The sequence below is a fragment of the Lepus europaeus genome, chromosome 11, assembly GCF_033115175.1.
Source record: "Lepus europaeus isolate LE1 chromosome 11, mLepTim1.pri, whole genome shotgun sequence".
NCBI classification, from domain to species: domain Eukaryota; kingdom Metazoa; phylum Chordata; class Mammalia; order Lagomorpha; family Leporidae; genus Lepus; species Lepus europaeus.
The window spans coordinates 91,003,831-91,028,067 of record NC_084837.1 but is presented as its reverse complement, the minus strand read 5'-3'; the positions used below and the strand labels follow the sequence as shown (position 1 = coordinate 91,028,067).

At 58.6% G+C, this 24,237-nt stretch overlaps 1 protein-coding gene across 1 annotated transcript in view; it reads right to left on the bottom strand.

Moving 5' to 3' along the window:
• The window catches only part of PAQR5 (progestin and adipoQ receptor family member 5), an 81,022-nt gene extending 57,042 nt beyond the window's left edge, over positions 1–23,980 (bottom strand). The window contains exon 1 of the mRNA XM_062204819.1: positions 23,918–23,980. The gene's annotated coding sequence lies outside the window, so the exon portion shown is untranslated. The remainder of the gene's footprint in view (positions 1–23,917) is intronic.
• Positions 23,981–24,237: the final 257 nt, after the last annotated feature.

Below are 24,237 nucleotides of genomic sequence, written 5' to 3'. Positions count from 1 at the left end.
CATGGAGCCGGGGCAGAGGCACCACGTGTTGGGGGAGGGGAGCAGGCACAGGGCAGGCAGGGGGCCAAAGTCATCCTTTACTCGGGAGCCCGCTCCTGTGATAACTAACCCACTCTCTCAATAACTAACCCACTCCTGCAATAACTAACCCACTCCCTCAATAACTAACCCATTCCTGTGATAACTAACCTGCTCCCTCAATAACTAACCCACTCTCTTGATAACTAACCCACTATCACAATAACTAACCCACTCTTTAGATAACTAACCAACTCCCTCAATAACTAACCCACTATCTAGATAACTAACCCACACCTGCAATAACTAACCCACTCCCTCATTAACTAACCCAGTCCTGTAATAGCTAACCTGCTCTCTTGATAACTAGCCCACTACCATAATAAATAACCCATTCTCTCAATAACTAACCCACTCTCTTGATAACTAACCCACTCCCTCAATAACTAACCTGCTCCCTCAATAACTAACCCACTATCACAATAACTAACCCACTACCACAATAACTAACCCACTACCACAATAACTAACCCACTCTCACAATAACTAACCTGCTCGCTCAATAACTAGCCTACTACCAGAATAACTAACCCACTCTCTAGATAACTAACTCACTCTCTAGATAACTAACCCACTCCTGTGGTAACTAACCCACTCTGTCAATAACTAACCCACTCCCATAACTAATCCACTCTCATGATAATTAATCTGCTCTCATTAGCTAACCCATTCTCGTGATAACTAACCCACCCCCATGATAAACAACCCACTCTCATGATAACTAACCCACTCCCATGATAACTAACCTGCTCTCACAGTAACTCATCCATTCCTGCCATAACTAACCACACCTGTAATAACTAACCCACTCCCACAGTAACTAATCCACTTTCATAACTAAATCACTCTGGTAATAACTAGCCCACTCTTGTGATAACTAACCCACTTTCACATTAACAAACCACTCCTGCCATAACTAACCCACTCCCACAGTAACTAAGCCACTCGTGATAACTAATCCATTCCTATAGTAACTAACCCACTCATGATAAGTAACCTACTCCCACATTAACTAACCCACTCCTGCAGTAACTGACCCGCTCTCGTGATAACTAACCCGTTCTCGTGATAACTAGCCCATCCCCACAATGACATGAACGCCCCTCTGCCCTCATGACCTACCCACTCTCACAGCAGTTGCAATGGGGCTCTGGGGGACAGGTTCCAACCACGAGACCCCAAGTCGGGCCCTCCCCAGGGCAGCTCCTCCCTTCCGCCCTGGGCCGCTCTGCTTAGGGACTCAGGCGTCCTCAACCCTCCTCCCTCCAGCAGGGCCCTGGCCGGGACACCTCTTGTGACCTCATGTGGTCTGTGCATCCCAAAACCTCTTGGGGCCCTGGCATGGGGGGTCCGAGGACCTCCGGGAGCCACAGCCTGGTAGACAGCCAGGAGGGACAGAAGCTCTGAGGAGCGCAGAGAGGGGCATTGTGGGAGGAAAGTGTGCAAAATGGAGACTTCAGGCTTCTGCAGTGTTTGAAAACAATCTCATGACCGTGTGACGGCAGACACACAGCATCATGCATCCGTCAAAGCCCCAGAAGGCACATCACAGAGTGAACCCCAATGCCAGCTATGAGCACTGGTTAATGAGAACGCACTGGGCCTTCAGTGTGCCATAGGAGGTTACGTTGCCGCCTGCAGTGCCAGCATCCCACGTGGGACTGCTCCATGTCCCACCCAGCTCCCTCTAATGCACCTGGGAAAGCAGTAGAAGATGGCCCACGTGCTTGGGCCCCTGCACCCACGTGGGAGACCCGGAGGAAGATCCTGGTTCCTGGCTTCAGATTGGCGTGGCTCCAGCAGTTGCGGCCATTTGGGGAGTGAAGTAGCAGATGGAAGACCTCTTGCTCTCTGCTTCTGCCTCTCTGTAACTCTGCCTTTCAAATAAATAAATAAATCTCTTTAAAAAATGGAAAAGCAAAACCAAATAAAGCAGGACCAATATTAAAATGCCAAGGGATCCCCAACCATTCCCAGTTCCTTTTGACAGTCTCAAATGACAGCCCTGGCCTGAATCTGCATGTGGGGACCAGGCTGCCGTCCAGAGCAAGGCTGCAGCCCTACCACTCCTGCCGGGCTTGGCAGGCGCCCTGGCCACGAACTGTTAGGTGTGTGATCCCAGGGACAGATCGCCACAGATGCTGCAGGCGGAAGCGCAGCAGACCAGGGCAGTAGAGCTTGATTTGTACAGATTTGCAGCTGAAAACATGCAACAGGGTCTTGGAGGAGAAGCGGAGGCCCCAGATTCATCCGGGAGGCAAAGGGTGGGGAGGTTCAAAGCCCAGGGAGCACCTGAGGTGCCCATCGGAGGGGACACAGGCAGCCAGGCCCAAGGAGGAGCGGGCGGGCTCAGGGATGACGGGGCACAAGAAGGCTGGGGTGGGAGAGGAGGCAGGAGCCCCCCAGAGCCCTGGGCTCCCTGGCCAGCAGGGGTGAGAACTAGGGGGGCAGGGTTGGAGAGGGAGGAGAGGGCCAGCTTTAGGGAGATGGAGGGTGGGAACAGGTGCTGTGAGAGGCAAGGGAGTGGCAGTGGCTCCCAGGGGGGCACTCGTCCCTGCCCTGGGGCTGCAGAAATGGAGAGAGGGGTAGGAATTTGCAGGATCATTTATTATGCACTTACTGAGTACCTAGGATACACCCAAGGCTCTGGCAGGATATGGGGATGGAAAAGTGGGTATGATGGCTCTATCCCGTAAGAGCTCGAGGTGCGGTGGGGATGGGCAGTAAGAGCTGCCACCCAGTACGGCCAAGGGCGGGACTGCGGTTACAGCCACGGGCTTCTATGGGAACACAGAGGAGGACATCGCCCCGGCTCCACTGTTTCCCTGAGTGCCTTGGAAAGACGGCCCGTCTCTGATCTCTTTACTTACTGAGGACAACACAGGTACCAACGGCTCTGGGGAGAGGAAAAGCCACGGGTACCCAGCAGGTGACCAGCAGCGCCCCCAACCATCTCAGTCCTGCTCTGATGCTCTCTCCTCCGCCCCCCCCCCCCGCCCCTCCCTCGGTTTATAAAACTGCTCCCAGACAGCCTGCTTCCCCTCGGCCTGATCCACCTCCCTGGGAGCAGCGGCCACAGCTAACAACGCTCGGTGTGCAGGGATGGGAGGAGGTTGCCATGGTGACCTCCAGCTTGGCTTTAGTGGGCTTTGAGTGAAACAAACCTTTTTTCTTTTCTTTCTCCTTGTTATCCCAGCTCTTCTAAATGTTTACGCTAGGAGATCACTGCACGTCTGTAAAGGCTGCATGGTTGAATGGCACTCTGCCACACTGCAGAGGAAAACACCAACAACCCGGACGTGGGCACCAGAGGGGCGGCAGTTACAGTGCGTCCATGCACACGTGTACCACGTGGCCACCACAAATGTTGCAGGTGTGCGCTGACTGCTGTGACAATTTGTTAGAAAGAGCACGTTCCTGAACAGTGCAGGCCTGTAATGCCCTCTGTATAAAACTGCATTACATTTGACTGCCTATTTATGGAGAGGAAAAATAGGAGGCGGCTCTCCATGCTCTGGTTCATGCCCCAGATGGCTGCAACAGCTGGAGCGGCACCGATCCGAAGCCAGGAGCCAGGAGCTTCTTCCGGGTCTCCCACACAAGTGCAGGGGCCCAAGCACTTGAACCATCTTCTGCTGCTTTCTCAGACCATTAGCAGGGAGCTGGATCAGAAGTGGAGCAGCCAGAACACAAACCAGTGCCCTTATGGGATGCTAGCGTCACAAGCAGTGGCTTTACCTGCTATGCCACAATGTCAGCCCCTTATTTTTAATTTTTATTGTTTAACCAGAGCAACAATGCTTTCAAATGGAGGCCAGTGAATCAGTCCTGTGCTTCGGCCAGGCCAGGAAGCATCAACGGTGCTCGCCCAGCCGGTGGGGGGGGGTGGTGCAGATGTTCCATTTCCTTGTACACTCACCTGAGACACTAGTCCCAGCCTTCCTCCACCTGCCCCCAAACCCCCTGCTGGCCCAGGGGCACAGTGACGTAGTGTTACCCTGTTCGGGGTAGCTGGGGACCAAATCTTAAAGCTTAACACCTCATGCATTTGGGAAAGCCACCCCATTTCCCAGAGCCCAAGGCCTGAAGGGCCCCCTGGGTCCTCTTGGTGGCGAGGGTGGAGATATGTGAGGGTGCCCCATGCTGGGAGCACTGGTGAGGCCGTCAGCAGCCGGCAAGCCTACACTGGATGCTGGCCGTGTGCCGGCCACGGTGTTATCCTGGGTGGCTGATGGAGATGCAGGCAGGCCCCGCCCCTCCCTGGGAGAATCCTGGGGCCGCCGAGTGTGGGGACGCAGGAAAGGCTAGGAGATCCACTCAGTGCTCTAAGTCACCGCCTGTGATGCCTGCATCCCAAATCAGAGCGCTGCTTCAAGTCCCGGCGACTCTACTTCTGATCCAGCTCCCTGCTAATGAGCCTGGGGAGCAGCAGCTGATGGCCCAGGTGCTTGAGTCCCTGCAGCCCACACTGGAGACTGGCATGAAGTTCCTGGTGCCTGGCTTCTGCCTGGTCCAGCCCCGCCACTGCAGCCATTTAGGAGGGGGAACCAGCAGAGGGAATTTCTAACTCCTCGTTATAAAGTTTTGATGTTTGCATTTTCCCCATTGTCTCACACAGTGGAGTGAAGGCGCTGTGGTTACATGTTTTCAAGTGGTCTTCTGTTTAAAATGTATACTCAAGATAACTACAAATGACATGATATGATGTCTTTGGCTTCCACCAAATCCAGCCAGGATGAGGAGACTGGAGCAGGGCCTGCGTGCCATGACACCGGCCGCAGGCTCCCAAGCCAGGCGTGTTAGTGCACTGCACTCACTGCTCTGCTTCTGCATATGTTTGGCAAAGGAGACGCTAACAGCATCTTGACGGACGTCGCGTGGCGGCAGACAAAGCCAAACACTGTCGCCAGAATCACGATCCCTCCATCGGCCGGCTTTCCTCACACACGGAATACCAACGCCAGGGTTTCGAAACTGATGCAGGCAAACACGACTTCAAGAGCAACCGGAAATGCTTTGGAGACACAGACAGCGGCTCCTTGTAAACAAAGGCCGTGAACCGCATTAGCGGAAAACACACGCCACACACCATGCGTCCCCTCCCCTGTGCCCAGCCCCTCTAGAGTCGGGAAGAGCTTTTCTAGAAAACACGTACAGCCGACGCGCCTTGATTTTTAAGATTCTGCCTTCATGGGAACAAGTAATATCTCTTGTTCAGTCTTTTCCTGACTAAATTTTGCATGTTTCAAATATATAGATTCACTCATTTTATTTCTCTAAGATACTTTTATGCTCATTTATATCTGTTTTTTTCCAAGTTTTATGTGTTCATTTTTATGTATTTGAAAGGCACACTGACACACACACACATGCACACACACACAGATCTTTCATTTTCTGGTTCATTGCCAAAAACCCCACAATAGCCAGGGCAGGGCCAGGCTGGAGCCCTGAGCCCGGAACTCCATCCGGGTCACCCACTTGGGTATCAGGGACCCAAGCACTTGAGCCATCACCTGCTGTCTCCCAGTGTGCATGAGCAGGAAGGGGGAACAGAAGCAGAGCTGGTACCTGGACCCAGGCACTCGAACAATGAATGTAGGTGTCCCATGCTACAGCTTAACCGCTGAACCACCACGCCTGACATGGTTTCATACTTTAGATGATTATGTATTTGATTTACCGGTCTGTTTTTCAAATTTGTTTTATGAGAGAGAGAGAGAGAGAGAGAGAGAGACAGAGGGAGGTATCTCCCATCCACTGGTTCACTCTAAATCCCAGGCACCAGGAGCTCAATCCAGGTCTTCCATGTGGGTGCCAGGGGCCCAAATATTCCAAACAGCCCCTGCTGCCTCTCAGGGTGTGCACTGGCAGGAAGCTGGAGTCGGGAACAGAGCCGGGGCTGGAGCCCAGGCACGCGGATATGGGGTGTGGGCATCCCAAGAAGCATCCTGACCACTGTGCCAGACACCTGTCTCTGACTCACTGCTTCACGCTCCTCAGTGCATTTGGTAAAACAGACACTGACTTCAGCACCATGCGACACTGCGACCCGTGGCGACCCTGCTCAGCACTGTCCCAGCCGAACGGTTGGTGCTCGGCTGCTCAGCTCTGGGTGCACATCAGAGCCACAGGGACACAGGCCCGAGGCCTGGGTCCACGGCCCTCTGTCCAATCAGGTGAGAGCAGGGGGGTGCAGGGGACTGTGGAGCATGGTTGCCGTGGAGCCGCTGAGACTCTGGCCGTAGCTAAGGGAAGCAGAGCCCACCGACGTGGTCGGCACTGGGCCCAGCAGAGCCCGCAGCCAAAGCTGTGATCTTTCTTTTTCCACAGCAGCAGGTGCTTTGGTCCAGCTCATGCTCCCCTCCCACCCAGTACGACACAGCGCCCACGGGCCAGCACTGGCTTTCACTGGAGCCCAGGATGGCTCCTTAGACCCAGTCACGGGCCGCCAGAGTGCACGCAACAGGTGGGACGTCCCTCCAGGCTGGGAAGAGGCAGAGTCCCTGCCGGGTGGATGGAAGGTGGCCGCGTGCCCGAAGGCGGTCATTCCCCGCCCACTGCAGGGAAGGCTCGGTCCTGTGAGGACTTCGATAAGGCGGCCAGCCTGTGACAGCCCCAGGGCCACGGAGTGGGGAAAGGCGGCAGCCCAGGGACGCCATGCAGCCCCTGCGGGCGGAACCAGGACCCCAGGCAGCGGCTCTGCCGCGGTGAGGATGGGCTGCCCCGTGGGCACCAAGCTGCCCGCCCTGAAGAGGCCCAGGTGGCATCTGGGGTCTGATTTGGGGTGGGAGTGGAGACAGGAGCCTGGAAAATCACTGGCAGCAAGGCCCAACCCAACTATGCATGCCAGCAGCCCAGGGGCGTGCCCCGAACCCAGACCACCTAGCTGGGCGCCCCTGCAGCTTTCTGAATCAGAGCGCCCAGGCGTACCACCTGGACACCCGGCTCCTACGCTTCCCACGGCCTGGGAGAGCAGACGCAACCCAAAGCCGGCACGAGTAAGAGGAGGGGGGGCCTTCTTGATGGACAGCATAGGCCAGGGTTCCCCCACCCTGGTCTCTCCCAGGAGACAGACCTGCCCAGTCACGGCCAGTCAGCCCCAGTGCCTCCTGGCCACGCCCACCAGGTGTTTCACAGGCGCCTCCCACACAACACGCCCGCAGCCGGCCACTCCGGCTACCAGGTCCTGCCCGTGTCCTTCATGCTTGCTGCCCCTGATGTCCTCACCCACAGCCACAGCTGCCTGGGAAATTCCTGCTGGCCCTTCCGGCCGGGCCCCTCCCCCTTGGCCTCCGGGGACCTCTGCTGCTGCTCCTACAGTTTGTCCCCTCCTGGGTGGGCCTTAACACACAGGATGCACTGAGCAGAAGTGCCGAGGGCTGCAAGGAGCTCAGAGGAGGACCCTAGAGCAGGGGTCTCAGTGCAGTCAGGGAGGGCTCCAGGAGGAGGTGAGTCCCAGAAAAGGGGGAGGACTGGCTTGGGACCCCAGGGAACGTCCGGTCTGGAGGACAAGGCAGGGTGGCAGCCTGAGCGGGGTGGCCTGTGACACCGAGTAGAGGCAGGAGACAGGGTGGTGCAGGAGTGCTGGGAGCAGCCTCAGTGCCCCAGAGGTGACCGCGGGGAGGGCGTGCTGTTCCTCCTGCGATCCGCATTCATTGAGAAGCCTTCCTGGACAATCATTAACTGATTTCCACTCTGGGCCTGGGCTTGGGGGAAGGGGGCTGGGTGTTAACCATAAAACTTTCCCAGCGAGCCATTCGTGTAATTATTACCCAACTGATGGCGCCCATAGGAGCAGCCAAGGGGCCCCAGAGGTGTGAACTGGCAGGGTGAAGGTCACAGGGACTGCGAGCAGGTGGGGGGGGGGGGCTGGCAGGTGCTCAGGGCACACTGGAAGGCACTGGGGCTCGGAGAAGGACACAGGTCAGGTGCACAGAGGCAGGGCTCCCGCCACCCCAGCAGGGCACCAGTTCCGCCCGGTGTGTGCAGTCAGCTCGGCCTGGCTGCGGGGCAGGCGCACGTGCCTGCTCTGAGGAACTCGTCAATGGCGTGGATGGGAGATCACCATGATCCAGTCCTTAGTCCATGCCCAGCCCGCCGGGCGTTCTCGGCCCCATTCCATGCTCATGACATCCCTCGGGATGGGGTCACTGTCGTCACCTTGGGGCAGCATCCGGTGTGGCTTTAGCACTCACACCCCCACCTGGATGCCTTGGGGCACAGAGGTGTCCAGTAAGAGCCACCGTGGCCATCTCTGTGGTGACTGAGCCATGGTCCTTGGGTCATCTCTGTGAGGTGACTGATCCATGGCCCTCAGGTCATTTCTGTGAGGTGACTGATCCATGGCCCTCAGGTCATCTCTGTGAGGTGACTGATCCATGGCCCTCAGGTCATTTCTGTGAGGTGACTGATCCATGGCCCTCAGGTCATCTCTGTGAGGTGACTGATCCATGACCCTCAGGTCATCCCTGTGAGGTGACTGATCCATGGCCCTCAGGTCATCTCTGTGAGGTGACCGAGCTATGGCCCTCAGGTCATCCCTGTGAGGTGACTGAGCCATGGCCCCTGGGGTCATCTCTATATGGTGACTGAGCCATGGCCCCTGGGGTCATCTGTGTGTGATAACTGAGCGATGGGCCCTGGGGTCATTTGTTTGTGGTAACTGAGCCAGGCTCCTCAGATCATCCCTGTGCAGTGACTGAGACAGGCTCCTAAGGTCATCCCTGTGAGGTGACTGAGCCATGGCCCTCAGGCCATCCCTGTGTGGTGACTGAGCCATGGTCCTCAGGTCATCCCTGTGAGGTGACTGATCCATGGCCCCTAGGATCATCAGTGTGTGGTGACTGAGCCATGGCTCCTCAGGTCACTCCTGTGAGGTGACTGAGCCAGGGCCCTCAGGTCATCTCTGTGAGGTGACTGAGCCATGGCCCTCAGGCCATCCCTGTGTGGTGACTGAGCCAGGGCCCTCAGGTCATCCCTGTGAGGTGGACTGAGCCATGGCCCCTGGGGTCATCCCTGTGTGGTGACTGAGCCATGGCCCTTAGGTCATCTCTGTGTGGTGACTGAACCATGGTCTTCAGGTCATCCCTGTGAGGTGACTGAGCCATGGTCCTCGGGTCATCCCTGTGTGGTGACTGAGCCATGACCCTCAGGTCATCCCTGTGTGGTGACTGAGCCATGGCCCTTAGGTCATCTCTGTGTGGTGACTGAGCCATGGTCTTCAGGTCATCCCTGTGAGGTGACTGAGCCATGGCCCTCAGGTCATCCCTGTGTGGTGACTGAACCATGGACCGCAGGTCATCCTTGTATTAGTGACTGAGCCATGGTCCTCGGGTCATCCCTGTGTGGTGACTGAGCCATGGTCCTCGAGTCATCCCTGTGTGGTGACTGAGCCAGGCCCCCCGCCTGCTGCACACTGCAACACTTCCCCTTGCACCCTCCCAGGACAGCATCTTTCCGCTAAGCCTATGTCATAAGCGACACACTTCACAGTGGGCTGAGTCCCCAGTGGCTGAAATGTGACGCTAGCACGGGCTTTTCCTAAGGGCAGAGGCACCCCAAAGCCCCTGCAGAGTGGGCGCACGAGGTCCCTCCGGATCGGCCCGCAGGAAGGCAAGCATAGCGACCCTGCGCTACCGGGACCTCCTCTGAGGCCCAGGCTGGTCTCGGGCTCCTGTTCCCACATCTGCCCAGAGCCCAGGAGGGCCTGCTGGAGGAGGTGTGGTCCTGGGCTCACCCCGGTCATCTCTTCCTGCCCCAAAGCCCCGCTTGCTGATGTTGTGGGAGTGACTCCTCCACAAGCAGAGCCTCCGGAAAGGTGGGAGGAGCCGTGCGCACCCAGGACCCTCCTCACACCCGCTCCCTCACAGGGCCCGGCCACGCCCTGGAGGCGCCATCAGGGTACACACGTGTGCTCCTCAGCCCAGGAGTGTCACCGGGCTGGCCTCTGTGAGGAGGTGGACAGTGGCCGCCCGGGCAGTGAGACGAGGGCCGCGCTCTGCCCGGGCGGAGGTTTCACCACCAGAGGGCCGTTTCTTTGGCCAAGGAAGTGCAGAGGAACAGGCGGTGCTTTGGGGGGAGGGGGAGTGCTGTGGGATCCCCGGAGAGTCTCCGAGGGAAATATTGTCTCTCTCCTCATGCAGAGGCACTCAGCTTCCTCTTGTTGCAAAGTGAATTAATTTCCGGGGCCGGTGCTGGAGTATAGCGGGAAAAGCCGCCACCTGCAGAGCCAGCATCCCATATGGGAGCTGGTTTGAGTCCCGGCTGCTCCACTTCTGATCCAACTCTCTGCTATGGCCTGGGAAAGCAGTAGAAGATGGCCCAAGTGCTTGGGCCCCTGCACTCCCATGGGAGAGCTGGAAGAAACTCCTGGCTCCTGGCTTCTGATCGGCGCAGCTCTGGCCATTGTAGCCAACTGGGGAGTGAACCAGCAGATAGAAGACCTTTCTCTCTCTCTCTCTCTCTCTCTCTCTCTCTCTCTCTCTCTCTCTCTGCCTCTTCTTCTCCCTCTATATAACTCTGACTTTCAAATAAATTAATAAATCTTTTTTTAAAAAAAAGTGAATTAATTTCCCCTAGGTTTGGCCACAGCTGGAGCTTCAGGGGTTGGACGGGGGAGTGGCAAGGGGAGAGACAGAGCGCCCAAGCACACAAAGGCTCATTATCAACAGTTTGTGTGCAGAGAGCACTGGACAAGGAGCCCAAAGGCCAGGCTCAAATCTGACCTGAGCTGTCCCTGGGAAGCCCAAGAGTCAAGCCCAGGCCGTGCTGTGCCTCAGTTTCCCCACACCAACGTGAGAAGACGGAATGCCGGCACCTGCTCTGCCCTCCGGGTGGTCTATGAGACCTAATTAGAGTGCCTGGCACCAGCAGGTAGGTGTGAGCGATGCTGAAGGCAGGACCGGGCACGGCCCAGGTGCGTGGAACCCCGGGCTCACCTGAAGCTGCAATCCTGGAGCTCCTGTCTCCAGAGGGAGCCGGGACTGGAAAGCAGGCAGGCAGGGAGCCCCCGCTGGAACAGCCCCAGGAGCAGCGCTCTGACCTCGAGAGTCCAGTCCCATCGGGCTCCCTGGCCCTTCCAGGGCCCCTTAGGAAATGAGAAACAAAGGCTTCTGCTTAGCAGGACGGACGGGTCCAGGCACCTCTGAGGCCGACCATGGTGCTTCTGGGAGAGAAGCCGGGTGGGGACCTGGGGCCAGAGATGCGGGCATCTTGCACGGGATCACAGAGCAGGTGCAGACCCCGGTCTTGCTCAGCTGCGCTTCGCGCTGGGTGCACCTGCTCCAGCAGCTGGGCAGGGCGGGCAATAGAGTGAGCGACACTCCCCTCCCCGCCCCAGCCTCACGGTGCAGCCAAATGCATCCTCTGCCTTCACACCAGTTCCTCTTACAACAACAAAGGTTCATGAGGCTGCTGAGGGAAAGGGTCCCCCAAGCACCGATGTCCCTTGCATCAGAAACCACCCAGTGCCCATCTCGAGGCTTGCCATGGCCTCCTCCTCTCCTCTCCCCAGGAAAGGTTTCCAGGCTCACAGCATCGCCACTTCCCGCCTTGCCCTTGGGGAGGAGTGCAGGGGACCTGGGGAGGGAGCTGTGGCGATCGGCGCCCAGGGATGCAAGGCTCGAGTCCACCCCTGTGCATCCCGCTGCAGGCCTCCCCACGGGTGCAGAAGCCCCCGGAACTCCACTGCCCCCTGCCCTTGGTCCACCCCAGGGTGATGGCTGCCACCCTCTGACTGCCTGGGCGGGCTCCTGTCCAGCTGCCCCTCCGCCGTTGCGTGCTTGCTCAAGCTCTCCCTCTTTCAAGCAGTTTACCCAGGGTCCCCTCGGTTCTCCACCCTGGCTTGGGGGGCGCGGGGTGGGTCCTCCCTGGGCAGCCAGAGCCAGCACCGGGGAGGCCGCAGGGCCCAGGTCAGAGTTACAAAAATGGCCCTGTCCCTGTGGTCTGTGATTCTGTGTTGTCTCTTTGTGTGGTCAGTCACGGGGCAATGAACCCGTGAGTGGGAGCTCGCTGCCACAGACGCCACTCTGGAAAGGTAACGAACCTCTAGGCATCGCAAGACGGCTGCAGCAGCTGTGACCTTACAGTGGATTTAAGATTTCCAGAACCTGGGGCTGTGATCCCGGCAAGTTTATTAGAATAGCCAGACCTGCCCTGCCCCGCCCCATACCAAAGGAAAAAAAAAAAAACAAAGCATTTTGTGTGATTGGAGGTCATGGGTGCACAGCTGGGGCCCCAGCTCCAAGGCAGCAACGCCACGGCCAATCATTCCACCCTCGTGGCTGCTGCTGCTTCACCTTGGAAAACTTTCATTGGCCTTCAAGAGTTCATTTTTCAAATCGAACGCCCCTGAGAGGTCAGAGCTGACTGAGGGGAGTGAGGGCCGCTGATCCTGGGGCAGGGAGGCTCCGAGAGAGGGGACGGGTCTTCTTGGGAAGGCAGAAGGTCCCCAGCCGGCTGGGGAGCACGTGTGCCGGGGGCCGCCGGAGCAGAAGCAGGTATGGGTGCACCCAGGAGGCTGCTGGAGGAGCAGGTGCGGGGCGGGGCTGAATGTGGGGATGGACACAGGTCCCTGCGGGTCCGACATGCCCGCGACTTCACCTTCACCGTGACCCCCAGGGCACTGAACACAAAGTCAACTTGTTCCTGGGCATAAAAATCCACGTCCACAAGGCACCCACAGGATCCACTGCCCCGCCTTCCCCCCACACCGACCTGAGCACGTCTTCCTTCAGCTTCCGGGTTCTGACCGCCCTGTTCCACCCCAACACACACACACACTCCCCTGCACCTGTCAGCCTGCGCTCCTGCCATTCCTCAGAGCCTGTCCAGCCCACCTCCTCCAGGAAGTCTTCCTGGAGGCTTGGATATTTAACCGCTCACATCCTTTACTGTACTCTGTCCCTGTCCCACAAGCCCTCCTGGCCCTGTGTGCAGCCACAGGATTTTAACTTAGCAACCGCGCTGAAGGAAGATGTGTCACTTGACTCTCCCAAGAGGAGGGGAGAGCAAGGCCACAGGGGGAGCCCCAGGATGTGGGCAGGGTAGGGGAAGGGCCAGGCCCTGGGGGGAGGGCTTAGTGGGGTCTCCACGGGTGAGGCGGGCAGGGCAGGGGAGGCAGTGCAGGATGAGTTCCAGTGATCCCAGAGGGCCTTGCGGGCCTGCAAGCCGGGGCCTGGGTGACTTGGAGCAGGGGCAGCACTGGCTGGTGTGTGGGCCTGAGATAAGGCCGATGGAAGTGGTGTGGGCTGTCGGTTTGCCCCGTGACTGACGCACACAAAGAGACAACACGGAATCGCAGACCACAGGGACAGGGCCGTCTGCTCCCCCCGGCCCCTGCCTCGGTTCCGGGGGACCACCCTTCCAGCCGCCCCCTTGCTGCCCCAGGAACCCCTCCGGCCTTCCAGCTTTCGCTATTTTACGGACACAAACCCACCACCATCTCCTTCGCCCCAATGCGTGGCCTCAAACCCCCCACAGGGGACACCTGTTCCCTCCCTTCCACCCCTTACAGAGCAGGGACCGCTCTGCCTGCAGGCCACCCTGCTCATGCTGGGGACCCCCTCCATGCCTCCTCCTCCTCCAGGACCCTGTGCCAGAGACACCCCCCTCCCCGCCTGCCCTGTGGCTCTCCCATTAGCACCCAGAGCAGCAACAATAAAAGTGCCCTAACCCAGGTCAGGGAGGTGATTCGCATTCTGGACAAAAGACGGGAGCCCCCCACCCCCCTACACAAAGCTTCCTCTCATTCACCAAGACAAAGCTGGGCACCTAATAGAAAATGCACACAGTGCCTGGCTGGACGGAGGAGAGACAGGGCACCCAGTGGCTCTTCCAAGAGGCCGTGGCGAAGTATTGAACCTCGTCCACGTTGGGAAAATGCACATGAAAGCCATGTCAAGAAACTGGTTTCCGTGGTCCGGACTTGCAGCTATGGGCAGCCCGGGTGACGCTGGGTGCGGAGAGCGAGCATCCCGGCTGCTGCTGATGGTGGGGCGGGGCCTGCACTCCGCTGCGAGCTGATGGTCACTTCCAAAACACAGGTGCACGTGACTTCTGGTCACCGATGCCAACGCTGATGTGGATGTGGACAAGGTCGCAGAACCACAGCTCACGGAGAAACTGCACGGCTTCCATTGCTTTGCACCAAACAAACTTCTCTGCGCTCTGCCTTTCCGGGAGGCTTCTGAAGTACCCTGGGTCCCCAGCTACACTTGCAACACGACTCAAGTGCCAGGTGCCTTGGGTGGTGGCAAGCCACGAGAAACAGCCGCCGAGTCCACACGTCAGATTGGCTGGATAAGTTATGTGACACCCATGTCCTGGAACATTCTAAAGCCAAGAACCACGGGAGTCGCGCTTGGGGCAGGCACCTGGCACAGGGCTCAAGCCGTCCCTTATTGGAGAGCCCGCCCTGCGTCCCTGCTCGCTGGCGTCTGACCCAGCTTCCTGCTAACGCCCACCCTGGGAGGCAGCAGGTGACGGCTCCAGTACTAGGAGTCCCTGTCACCATGAGGGAGACCTGGGTTAAGTTCCTCACCCCTGACTTCAGCCTGACCCAGCCCCAGCTGTTATAGGCATCTGGGAAGTGAACCAAGAGATGGAAGGTCACCATCTCTCTCTCTCTCTCTCTCTCTGCTTTTCAAATAAAATGACATAATAATGAAAATAAATAAATTAAATAATGAAAATAAATAAATGAATAAATGAAAATAAATAAATTTAATTATAAATAAATAAATTTCTAAAAATTACAAAGAGAAAGCACTAACACAGGCATGAAACCAGCAGAGTTTTCTCCAAGGAGGGAGGAATGCACAGGTCAGGGAGAAGGGTTGGGGTGAGCACGCGGCTCAGGGAAATCTTCAGTTTCTGAATTCTCATCCGTGTACATTTGTTTCCTTAAAAAGTTGGGGGAGGGGCCGGCGCTATGACATAGTGGGTAAAGCCGCTACCTGCAGTACCAGCACCCCATATGGGCGCCAGTTCGAGTCCCGGCTGCTCCACTTCCGATCCAGCTGTCTGCTATGTCCCAGGAAAGCAGCAGAAGATGGCCCAGGTTCTTGGGCCCCTGCACCCACGTGGGAGACCCAGAGGAAACTCCTGGCTTCTGGCTTTAGATCGGTGCCGCTCGGCTGTTGCAGCCAATTGGGGAGTGAACCTGCGGATGGAAGACCTCTCTCTCTCTCTCTCTCTGCCTCTGCCTCTGCCTCTCTGTAACTCTGCCTTTCAAACAAATAAATCTTTTAAAAAAAAAAAAAAGTCGGGAGAGGGAGCTGCAAAATGAGAAAGACTAAACAAATGAACTCCTCTGCAGCTCCCTCTCCTGCTTGATCTTTTACTTACGTAAAAGGCAGAGAAACAGCTCCCGCCACTGCTTCACTCCCCACATGCCAGGAAAGGCCAGGGCTGGGCCAGGCCAAAGCTGGGCGCCAGGACTCCATCCAGGTCTCCCACGTGGGAGACAGGAACCCACTGCTGCCTCCCAGGATCCGCATTAGCAGGAAGCCGGAACCAGAAGCCGGAGCTGGGACTCGAACCTAGTACTCCGATGTGGGTCACAGGATCTTAAGCCTCTTCCCATTCTGGCATCTGTGCAGTCTCTCCTCACTCCCACTGACGCCTTTTTCGTAAAAGCAGCCTGCAGCCGTGTCCAGTCCTGCACTGCCCCAGCCTGACCTCTGCCCGCGCCACTTCCAAACCCAGCAGCTGCTCTCCAGTCCTCACGGGCTGTCCTCCACACCCTCCACGGGGCTCCCACGCGCTCCCACTGTGCACCGCGCCACACTCTTCAGGTCCTGTGAGCGCCTCCTCCAGCCCCTGCAGGCTGCCCCTCCTCCACCTCCAGGGGCTGGGCCCCTGCCTCCCACTCTTCCCTCCTGGTCCCCTCACTCTTCCCTGCCGGCCCCACGCTGTCTGCCTCGGCTTCCTCACCACCTGCACACAGGTCACACTCCCTCCTGTGAGCGGGGAGCCAAGGAGCCTGTGACCCCACATGGACATCTCCCGGCGTCTCCAACCCCACACACCAAAATTGTGGCCAGGTGGCTTCCTGTCAGCTTCATTCTGCACACCTGGGTGTTTCCTGGCCACTCTTACGTCCAAAGCCTTCCAGCCATCAAAACCTGGCGGTTCCTTCCTGAATCCCCCCAGAATCTGTCCAGTCGTCCCCACTTCCATCACTGCCCACCGATGGGCTACAGCAGCTTCCTCCCTGGTCCCGGTGCTGTCTCCCACCTCAGGGCCTTTGCACCTGCTGCAGCCCATGCTTTGGGTCCTGGCCTCCCCTCTGCACTCGATTCATTCCTATCTATCTTTTGGAAATCAGATTCACATCATTTCTTCAAAGAAGCCCCCTTCCTAACCCCTAGGACAATGGATCGTAAATGTCCCTGGGGATACATGTGCTAACGTCTAGAAAAATATTTGTTCATCCCAGCCTGGAAGGGGAGGTGTGCAGCTTCTGGCTGCCAGTGTGGACATATCACCAGCATCCTACAATGCCCAGGACCGGCCCCCACAGCAAAGAACTTTGTGGCCTTGGGGCTGGTGCTGTGGCGCAGTGGGTTAAAGCCCTGGCCTGCAGTGCCGGCATCCCATATGGGCACCGGTTCGAGCGCCAGCTGCTCCACTTCTGATCCAGCTCCCTGCTAGTGAACCTGGGAAAGCAGTGAAAGATAGTCCCTTCACCCATGTGGGAGTCCCAGAAGAAGCTCCAGGCTCTGGCTTTGGATTGGCACAGCTCCAGCCGTTGCAGCCAATTGGGGAGTAAACTAGCAGATGGAAGACCTCTCTCTCTCTCTGCCTCTCCTTCTCTCTCTGTAACTCTAGACCCAGCTGCTCCACTTCCAATCCAGCTCTCTGCTATGGCCTGGGAAAGCAGTAGAAGATGGCCCAAGTGCTTGGGCCCCTGCACCTGCGTGGGAGACCCGGAAGAGGCTCCTGGCTCCTGGCTTCAGATCGGCGCAGCTCCGGCCATTGTGGCCAACTGGGGAGTGAACCAGCAGATGGAAGACCTCTCTCTCTCTCTCTCTCTCTCTCTCTCTCTCTGTCTCTACCTCTCTCTCTGTGTAACTCTGACTTTCAAAAAAAAAAAAAACTTAAACAAAAAAAGAACTTTGTGACCTAAAACATCAGGAGTGCAAGGTGAAAACTCCCACCGTGGACTCTGTGAGATCCCACGACACACGACACCCCCACTTCTCCCGCACACTGCCCGCCACGAGGAAACATTTACCTGTGCAGAAGGTCTGGCCGAGTTGCAGCCTCTGAGCTTTATGGGACCAAAGATGAATGAAAGTCACTGGGTCGTGTTTCTCTCCCTCTCTCCTCCCTCAGGGCCCAGCACCAGCACGGATCCCAAAGGTGGCAGGGAAAATATGCAGGCGGACGGGGCACACCCAGGGCAGGGAGGGGGCCGTGCAGAGCAGGTCCAGCCGCCACTGGGCCTTCTGAGCTGTCACACGACGTCACTGCCCTGGCCCCTACCCAGCGTCGTGTCCGTGCTATGCTCTGTGCCGCCGTGTACACAGGTCAAACCTTCGTCTTGGCTCATCAACACTCTTCGTCTCTTAGCTAGCTGTGTGGGCCCTTCAGAGCCACTGACCTAAGATGATCCTCTCCTCTTGTTAAACCACTGCTCCTCCCAAGTTTGCCCAAGCAGGTGCAGCACTGCCGACCACCAAACCAGAGACCTGGGCACCCAGGCGCCACCCCCCACCCTTCACACCTGCTTCCTTCCCACCCCCAAGTCCTCTCTGCTCCCTTTCAACCCATCGGACATCATTCCCAGCAGCGTCCTGCTAAGGTGACAACCAGCCTGTGTCACCCACTGATTAAAAACCTCTCCAGTGTCCTGACTGTCCACAGGGCACAGCCTGCCACCGGGCCCTTCCTGTGCCCCCTCCTCCCCCAGCCTCCACAGCCCTGGGCACGGCCTCCTCTGGTCCAGCACAAACACCTCCAAGCCATCTCTTTCCCTTACATGCCAGATCTCATGTTCATCCTCAAAGCCAAGTTCAAACACCTCTTCCTTCCCCCATGGTACAGAGGCTGCTCAAAAAATTATCCATAGCTAAGGCACAGTGGGTAAAGCTGCCAATTGCAACACCGGCAGCCTGTATGGGTGCTGGTTCAAGTCCCGGCTGCTCCATTTCTGATCCAGCTCCCTGCCAATGCACATGGGAAGGCAGCAGGAGATGGCCCTAGTACTTGGGCCCCTGCACCCACATAAGAGACCCGGATGGAGTTCCTGGCTCCTGGCTTTGGCCTCGCCCAGTCCCAGCTGTTGTGTAGCCATTTAGGGAGTGAACCAGCAGATGGAAGATCTCTCTCTCTCTCTCTCTCTCTCTCTCTCTCTGTCTCTTCCTCTCTCTCCTTTACTCTGCCTTTCAAATAGATAAAACGGATCTTTAAAATTCCACTTCTGGGCAAGCACACGAAGGAACTGAAAGCAGCGAGTCCAGGTGTTACTTGCACGCCCGCTGCACCGTAGCATTGCCTACAGTCACCGAGGCGGGAGACCAGCCAGGTGTCTTGCGACAGACGAATGGGCACACGGAGTGGGGCCGTCCGCAGGAAGCAACACTGCCCAGCCTGCGGAAGGAAGCGACTTGGACACACGACGCAATGGGAGTGCCGGGGGGGAGTGGGGGGGGCGGATTGTGCTAAATGAAATCAGCTGGTCACTGAAACGAACACGGCGCGGCTTCACCTGCACCGGGTACCCAGAGCGACCGAGAACGGAATGGTGGCTCCAGGGCTTGGGAGGGGACCCGGGAATCACTGTTTATTGGGCACAGAGTTCCAGCTGGAAGACAGGACATACATTGTGGATGGATGGTGGTGACAGGTGGACAGTGGTGACAGGTGGACGACAGGGTGGGTGTTCCTAACGACAGTGGATTGGACACTTAGACGCGGGTGAGGTGGCACATTTTATAGTTTGTACATTTTACAATAGCAAGAAGGCCGAAAACCCACCTCTTCCTTTGGCGAAGCTGTCTAAGGACCACGGCCACCTCCCCAGATTCAAGCGTAGCCCTGGGCGGAGCTGCTGGTGCCCCCACGCACCTTCCCAGCGTTGCACCCACAGATCACCCCTTCCCTGTCCTCCCGCGGCCAGGGTCTGCAGGCGGCCAGGGACCCACACTCTAGAGCACGGTCTCACCAAGGAGGACTCCGCCAGTGTGTGACCCAAACCCACAGTTCCGGGTCAGTACCATGCCCAGCCCAGAGCAAACCCCTCCCACCCGCCCCCACTCACCAGAAGACGACTCTGACCTTCTGTTAAGCAACAAGGTCAGAAGGGGCTTCCATGGAAGAAGTTAATAAACAGCTCACTGGGGAGAAATAAACAAAATATAAGCCGGGCAGGCCGTGGCGGGCGGGCCGGGGCCTCACGCACACATTTCCCCATGGTGGATTCACTTCCTGTGTCCCCTCCCTGGGCAGCAGCTGAGAGGCGTAAGTGGGGGTGCACTGGTCCCCAAGGCACAGGTACATGATTAGTCACCAGGCCTGCTGCCCTGCCCCCACCTGCTTATGTAACCTAAGATCTGAAGGCAGAGAGAAGTTGATCTTGGCTTTCAGCAAGAGGTCCAGCAGGCCAGCCCCTACCTACGGATTCCTCACTCACACCCAGTCCCATCCACACACCCAGGGCTGTCCCTGCCTTGTGGGTAACCATCCGAGGTCATCCAACCTGGAGGTGACGCTTCGACATGCAGCAGGTGAGGCCAAGGACGCTGTTCAAGGTCATACAGTGCCCAGGATGTCCCCAGAGCCAGTCTAGCTTCCCCCACCAAAAAAAAAAAAATAGTAATAATAATAATAATAAAAAGATTCTCCATCCAAACCGCCAATAGCGCTGAGGCTGACACGCCTCACCAAGCCCTGGATGCCTCTTTCAGAGACAAGGAACTGAGCCCAGGTGGTGATGGGGTCAAGTTCATACTGTGAGTCAGGCTAGAATTAGAACTCCCAACCAGCCACGCCAGCCGTCAGCCCCCAGGAGGGCAGCCATCAACTCCACAACCCGTGGGGTGGCAAGGTGGTGGGGTGGCTGCAGGGGGGACCCTGGGATGTAGAAGCCATGAGGGTCATACCTCTGACAGGCTCCAGATGATCTCACAAGGTCAGCCTGGCCACCTGGGCCAGGGAACTCCCAGGTACTCCCAGGGGAAGAAGGTGTGGTGGGGCGCTGGGGTGCCCAGGCAGAACGCCCTTGTCTGAGGTTTACCCCAGCAACCACAGCACCTGGGGGTGAACCAGGCCTGGTGTCAAGGTCAAAGACAGGACAAGTGTATAAGGCAAAACCTGGCTTGGAGGACAGGGCGTGGGAGGGAATTAACCCTCGGAGTGCTGCCTTGGTGACAGCTCCTTTTCCCTGGCTGTGTCCCTTGCACCTGCGGGTGCCTTGCTGCCAGCCTGCTTAATTTCAAAGCAGCATGTGGAGTCGCCCATACCCTTTCCCACCCCGGGAGCCAGCACCGTGTCCTTAACCCATGGGCCAGACTCCGGGGCATCAGAGCTGACAGGGCGGCCCCATAATTTACGACCAACTGACTCACAGGGTGTTGCAACAGGCGTACTTTTCCATCCTCTGTGGCTGGAAGCCACCAGCCTTGCAGCGATGGTGGTGATAAAGAGGAGGCCGGGGGACAGGAATGCAAGGAGCTACGTCCCAGGTCAGGGCCTGGCCCTCTTCAGGAGAAGCGAGCCTGGCCGTGTGGCTGGGGGCAGAGACGGCCAGGAGAGCATGGGGAAGACCTACAGCGGCACCAGGCCAGGTGTCCCTGCCCGCTCTCCCGCCCTGGCCCCTTCCTCCCGTTTCTCCACCAGTCGCCCCGTGTGGCAGCCATGGGCTCAGTCCTGGAGCTGCTCCTCTAGGTGACCCGCAGGCAGCAGGCCTGAAGGCTCTCGCCAAGGTGTGCCTGTGTGCCCCCCCGGAACCTGATGCAGGGCACAAGGACCCAGCTTCCAGCCAACTCGAGCCCAGTTAGCAAAGGCTCCAGCTCTGCTCCAAGAGCCCCTGCCGGCCTCTGCGCCTCAGTTTCCACTTCCATACAATAAAAGAGGGGGGGCAGATATACAGAAGTGCGTGGCAAAGGAATGATCAGACAAGTGTGTCGCTGAGGGCCGGTGCTGCGACATAGCAGATTAAGCAGCAACTTGTGACGCTGGCATCCCGTGCTGGAGCACCTAGTTCAGGTCCCACCTACTTGACTTCCAATCCAGCTCCCTGCTAATGCACCTGGGAAAGCAGCAGAAGGTGACCCTCAGGCCCCTACACCCACGTGGGAGACCTGGATGGAGTTCATGGCTCCTGGCTTCAACGTGATCTGGCTACATTTGCGGGAAGGAACCCCCAAATGAAAGATCTCTCTCTCTCTAACTCTGCTTTTCATATACATCAGTAAATCTTTTTTTTAAAGGATAAGTTAATTTGGTGCAAAAATTCTTTTAAGTCCGTGCATAGCTTTTTTATGCTGTATGCATTTTCTCGGAACTTCCTGGTGAGCCCCCATATTCATTGATTCAACACAGATTAACTGGGCACCTACTACACGTCACACACTCCCCTGCTGCCCGAGCAGCGCACGAAGCAAGCAGAAGGCCCTGCCCTCCTGCCCTCCGAGCAGACCTTCTCCAGGGGCGGGCAGATGATGCGCAAATGCCAAGTGGTCATTAGAGAGAGGCGAGTGTTGCAGAGAGCAAGGCAGTGCAGGGGCGGCCTCCCTGTGAGACGCGTGCTCTCTGTCCTCTGTCCTCCGCGGGTCCTTGTTAGGGTCCCAGAACCGGCTGGGCTGTGCAGCCACAGGGACAGGTCTCCGGGCTGGCAGGGTGGGAGGTCTGCGCCAGGCTGGAGCCCCGCGACCCTCTCTGCAGCCCAACCCCGGTGGGGCAAGAGCCCAGCAACTCCGTGTGTTGCAGCCTGTCCTCCAGCCAAAGGCCTGGGGCTGTGGAGGGGCTGTGGAGGGGCCTGAGGGACCGCAGGGGTCTGAGTGGGGGGTTTCTTCTGGGTCTTCTGCATCCCCAGTCCGCCTGGGTCTCAGAGACCCCCTCCACCCACGGGCTCTCGGCCCCCTCCACCTGAGCCCGCCTGCCCAGCTGCTGCCTCCCCTCACGGGCGGAGGGTGGGAGTGGGACTTCAACCTCCCCGCCCCTCATGAACCTCAGCAACTGCTCTTCCCCGAGAGACCACTTCTGGTCAATGACCACTTCCTGCGGGCCTACTGTGTGCTCAGTGTGAGAACTGCTCTCTGTGGGTTACCAAGATGCCCACCCACTGCGCGAGCAACGGACACACGCACACACACACCCAACCCACAGAATCTTGATCATCTCTCCCAGTCTGCAGCGGACAGAACTGTCCGGACCATGCACTCCCTCATAAATCAGGCAGCTCCCACTGCGCCCATTTCACAGATTGGGACATTGAGGCCCAGGAAAAGAAGCTCTTTCCCCAATTCACGCTTGCCCCATAGAGGAGGTAATGACTGTTAAAGTACCCAGATGAGATCTTCCCAAGAGAGGAGTGAGAAGACCAAGGGGAGGGGACACAAACTCTGTGCCACCAACCTAGGGCAGGGCTGACGGCACATTTTACCCGGCGCCCTCTGCCTCTCCTCGGCCTGACAGGTGGGTGGAGGGAGCAGCCACAGTCTGAGGTCCCTCTGGAGAAGCGCAAGGGACCGCAACACAAAACCAAGTGGCCCCAAGGGGGGACGGGTGTCAAGGCGACTCGGGGTGGCGCCGGGCCACTTCCCAAACTGCACTTCCTACTCACCAAGGTCAAAGACCCCAGGTGGGCCAGGAAGATCCCAGCTGTCGGGGTGAGTTCCTCCGCTCCCCTAGGACCCCGGGTGCTGGGACCCAGCGTACCTGCCCTCCTACAGCTCTCCGGCACCATGGGGAACTAACCAATTGCAGCGGGAAGTTTCCTGCTGGGTTTTCTTGCTGCCTGGAGGTGGTGGCTAGGACAAAGCCCCACTGTCAGGAAGGCACCCAAGGGCGGCCGACACCTGCGGAGTCAGGGGCCAGCCAGAACGCAGAAGCCACCCCAGCCTTTGGAAGGCAGTGATCTGAGGTGGGCACTCCACCGTGGGGGTGAGGGAGGCAAATTCCTCCCCCTCCCCCTGCCGCCTTCTTGTCTGTGGCCCTGTCCTAGTCTGTGCCTCTGACCCAGACCACCTGCTCCCCGCCTCTGCGAGGGAAGCCTTCGCCCCTTCCCACCCGAGCCGGGAAGCTGAGCAAGCCCACTTTGCGCACACCAAGCGGGGTCATGGTTCCGTGGTCCCTCCCCCCGGGCTCATCGCACTGCAGCCCTGGGATGGGCTGGGGGCGGGGCGGTGGGCGCTCCAGCTCTGGCCGCAAAGCCAAGGGGCGCCGCTTCCATCCGGCCCAGGCCGATCCGGGCGCGCACCGGGCGGCCCCTTGGCGCGCGCGCCAGCCGCTCACGCCGAGGAGGCGGGAAGCCTACACGTAAACATCCCAGAAGAACCCGCCGACGGTGCGGTCCCCAGCCAGGGGACTTGGTGAGAGATGGAGGGCCGGGGTCGCGGGAGAGAGAGAGAGAGAGAGAAAGCGGCACCGTCGGGAACCAACCAATTGCAGCGGGAAGCCCTCTGCCGGCGCACCGGCCGCCGCACCTCTGCCCGGCTCCCGCGCGGCGCCGCCGCCCCGGCACGAAGTCCTCAGGACGCGCTCTGGCAGCGGCCACTCGGGCTCCAGGAGCACCGCGGCGGTGCAGGGCGCGCGTGGACGGGGAGGCGGGCAGGCCGCGCGCGGCTGGGACCCGTAGACAGCACCGGCGGGGAGTGCCGTCCTCCGTTACCTGGGCTCCTAGGGTCCCCGGCGTCCCGCGGACGGGGCGCAGGCAGGCGGCTGGCACGGTGCGGCTCCGCGCAGCTGCCCCCCTGCTCCTGGGCGCTGCACCTGGCCCGGGCCGGGCAGGCGCGCCTCAGCGCGGGGCGGGGCGGCCCCGGGGGAGGAGCCGAGGGCGGGGGGACCCCTCGGTGCCCGGGTCTGTGCCTCCCCGCGCGCTCTGACCGCGGACTCTCCGTGACCTCCAGGGGCTCGCCCCATCCCCGCAGCCCGAGGGGCAACCACAGCCATGCACCCAGGGAGAGTCGGGGTGCTCTTAGGCGCCTGCCC